This window comes from Triplophysa rosa, unplaced genomic scaffold, assembly GCF_024868665.1.
Source record: "Triplophysa rosa unplaced genomic scaffold, Trosa_1v2 scaffold173_ERROPOS264974, whole genome shotgun sequence".
NCBI lineage: Eukaryota > Metazoa > Chordata > Actinopteri > Cypriniformes > Nemacheilidae > Triplophysa > Triplophysa rosa.
Window position 1 is genome coordinate 261,129 of NW_026634179.1, and position 3,846 is coordinate 264,974.

General features: G+C 39.1%; 1 long non-coding RNA gene across 2 annotated transcripts; it reads right to left on the bottom strand.

The window, feature by feature from the left end:
* Positions 1–1,250: 1,250 nt before the first annotated feature.
* LOC130549785 (uncharacterized) lies at positions 1,251–3,569 on the bottom strand. 2 transcript variants are annotated; one of them, XR_008962271.1, is made up of 4 exons: positions 3,265–3,569; positions 2,747–2,810; positions 2,418–2,471; positions 1,251–2,185 (listed from the first exon to the last, which is right to left on the bottom strand). It is a non-coding gene; the product is annotated as an uncharacterized LOC130549785 (long non-coding RNA). The 2 variants fall into 2 exon arrangements; XR_008962270.1 differs by lacking the exon at positions 3,265–3,569 and having other exon boundaries at positions 2,747–3,258.
* Between the last annotated feature and the right edge of the window lie 277 nt (positions 3,570–3,846).

Sequence of the window (3,846 nt, forward strand, 5' to 3'; positions counted from 1 at the left end):
GCTCCATTAACAGTTCCGCAGTGGAAAATTAAGCCATATCAATGCCAGCAAGGTGAGAACTGCACAAAATAGAACAGTTAAGCAATTACAGCGATTTGGCCTAGAGGTGGAAAAGACTCAACAGACAAAGCAAAGTGACTGCAAGTTCAAAAGTTGTTGGGGGATGTACCAAAATACTGGCTGTCAAGTAAGGATGGGCGATATGGCCCTAAAACTCTATCACAATATTTTCTAATATTTGTTGCGATAACAATATAACTATAACGCCATCCACCGCTGTTTTTTGCTAAAAGTAATAGTAGCTGCATGTAGTCTAGAGCCTCAGAAACACAAACATTAATAAAAAAGTAAATGTACCCCAAATCAAACAGACTCACCTACATATACCTACAGTATTTTTGTAAATATAAAATATAATGGTGACATTCGACTTCAAAAGGTTAAAGAAAGAATTAAATTAACTCAAACTCCATAGACACATCATGTCATATCTAAAGTGTATATAGCCTATTGTTGGGTGGAAACGATCGCATCACGCTGTCAATCACTCTCCCATGAACTGTGTGAACCTTCTCTTCTCACAGAAACATAAACTGCTACATAAAGAGAACAGAAAAATGCAGATAAAAGAAATCAAATTAAATAATCTATGCTGTCATACGCTCATAAACGTATTTAAAATAACGTAATGCAAACTCGCATTTTGGATTGTAAACTGGATGTAAACAGGCAGCAGTGCGCCGTGCGCTGTGTTGCTATGAGAGCACATGTGGGCGCGAGCAGCGGGACGCTCCATTCATCCTGTATATAACAGGCAAGAAATCATATTAAACAATTTGTGCAATGCGCATGCGCGTATAACATCTAACGCAGGGGTCTCCAACCCTGCTCCTCGTGAGCTACTGTCCTGAAGATTGCAGCTCTAACCCCAATCAAACACACCTGGACCATCTAATCAAGGTGTTCAGGGTTGCTTGAAAAACAGGTGTGTTAAAACGGGGTTGGAGCTGCAGTCTTTAATTTCGTTTAAATTAAACTAAATGTTGTGGTGTTTTAATGTATAATGACTATCAACAAATACTTTACAAACGAATTAAATTAAACGAAAGTGAAACTTAACATTAACTCGGATGCATCTACACTGTAAAAATAAAAGGTGCCTCAAATATCCTGTTGTGTACTCAAAGAACCTTAAACCTTATTTTAAGTGCTTCAAAGCTCCTTTTCTCGGCCCAGATAGCAAACTGACTCCGGAACGGATCCGCCCCGGAAGTGTCACAAGCTCCGGAACGGATGCGCAAAACGGGTCCGGAACGGAGTCCACTTGCACAGCGCAGCGGATCCGGAACAAATAAGGATTGCGGATCCGGACCAGATCTGGGGCAGACCCGCCCTGTATCCGCTGATAAAGCAGCTGATCCGCCACGGATCCGATCAGGACCCGTTTATAATGCAGCTGATCCGCCACGGATCCGATCAGGACCCGTTTATAAAGCAGCTGATCCGCCACGGATCCGATCAGGACCCGTTTATAAAGCAGCTGATCCGCCACGGATCCGATCTGGTCATTCTGTCTGGATACCTTTCAGATCCCTCATTTAAAACTAGTATTCTGGACAAAACTAGCTAAAGAAATATTTCAAATCTAATGGACCGACATTGGATAGACTGGATTGCTCTGTAATATTTAATATGCCTGCCTTTATTAATAAAACATGATGAAATCATTCAAAACTTGTAAATCAAAATTCAGCCATTTTAGCCAGTAACAATTATTTATGTATACAATTAATAGGTATTACAGAAAATGAAATGCAACCATAAATTGTCCAAAGAACATTTTTTATTTAATGAAAAAGAACACTTTTTTAATGTAGCTCAAGAAACATTTATTCTTATTAATGTTGCACTTCTTATTTTTTTGTGTGGAAACTGGGTTTTTTGAAGATGAATAGAAACAAAACTATTTAAAGTAGTAAACTTTATCTCAACTGTTACTACTTAACTGTTAAACGAACACTTCAAAACACAGAAGTTAACTGTGAAACACCGAAACGCTACTGTTGGGTGCTGACAGTGGGACGGCTCCTTGAGTTTCCCCTATCTGCTGCCAAGTTGAACCACCGTATTACGTGTTTTGTAATGTCAGTGGCGGCACAGGAGACATGGCTCTTTCTCACAGCACCTGTGATTCACAAGCAAATTTTCATTAAACAAATTCATGAAATCACATAGGAGATACCAGATTTTTTTAAGGATACACATAACCACTGTCTTTAAAAACAAGAGTGTACAATCTGACATTTATAGGTACACTATGTAACTTTTGGAGCTCTAGCCGTTAATAAACAGAACTGCATGCGAGTTGTGAACCTCCGTGTTCTTTTTAAGTCTGTAGGCAAAGTTTACATACGTACCTTAAAGATGAAATTCTCCAAAAACAGACCAGTGGCACTTGAATGAGCTGTAAACTGCAAGAGAACACACACGCACAGTATCTTAATATGATTTAATATCTTAATATGACATGAAATAATTAGTCTACCAGAACTAAAGTTGACTGATACAAGTGGGTTTTTAAACTACGAAGTAGTTTATAAACCTAAAAACTTTTAACTTTAAATTATTGGTATAAATCTTTTGAAATTGCACATTTATTACATGTTAAAAGCTGTAGTGTGGACCATTATTAGAATTTTGACAAAATAGCTGGCTAAATCAAGTTTAAAACAGTATCAAATCTTACTTTACTCGGTTGTTTGGAAAAGATGAAATACTGCAAGACCAGTGGCACTTGAATGAGCTGTAAGCTGCAAAATAACACACACACAACAGAACACACGCGCGCGCAGTATTTTAAGATTTAATATGATATGAAAATTATCTGAAACAACATTACATGGGGAGGTGGAGAATATATGTCAAAATATTAACAAAAGACTCAAACTATACCAGAAGTTCAGTGTAAAAAAAACAGGTAACGTTAACGTTAGGCCAAACATCAGTTTATCTCGCCTGCTATTTTACTGGAAAGGGGAGAAAACATGCGCTCAGGGTTGGATTAAAATCCGATTGAATCACCCCACCTCCTAGAGAGATAAAGACATTCCGTCCAAAAAGCTTTTACTCAAAAAGCTAATGACAATGTGCTGAAACTTGGCTTGCAAAAATCACTTCAGAATTAAAAACATCAAGCAAAGCAATCAACAGTAATGTTACTGGCTACGTAACTGTACAAATAAAGCATATTTTAACTATTCTTACCGTGTTCCATCCTCACCGACCTGCCAGCTCCAGCGTTTGCACTGTGTGAGGAGATGGATTAAGTGACTGTGATATGGCGTTATTATAATGACAAATGTCGCGAGCGCATTATTACAAGGCGAGAGCGCATTCTTGTCATACGAGCGCGCGAATCTCTCCGCTCGCACGCCGATTTCCTTTGCTCGTGCACAAAACTGGACGCGCGCTTTCAACTATACGCTGCTCTCTTATGAATTTTCTCTCCTCTCGCTCAGTGAGCGTGTGCGCACTCAAAATGCGTTCCGTGCGTCCACGAATCTTTTGGTACTCTTGCTCTCAAGAGGTTCTCCTGTGTGTTCCAGGCATTATAGGCTGTCAAAAGTAGTCAAACAATCAGGGATAGGCTTCCACGGCGGGCCAATGAAAACGCGACCTTTTACATGGCATCTTATTGGTTGAAAGTGACTCGACGTTTTCAACGAAGCGAGATGGATCCACCACGTTCTCAGGTAACAATATTAATATATTTGATGCAACATTATTAGTCAAATGTGTATTAGAAATGAACGGGGCATTAGGATGCTTTGTAGGCTACATATAAAC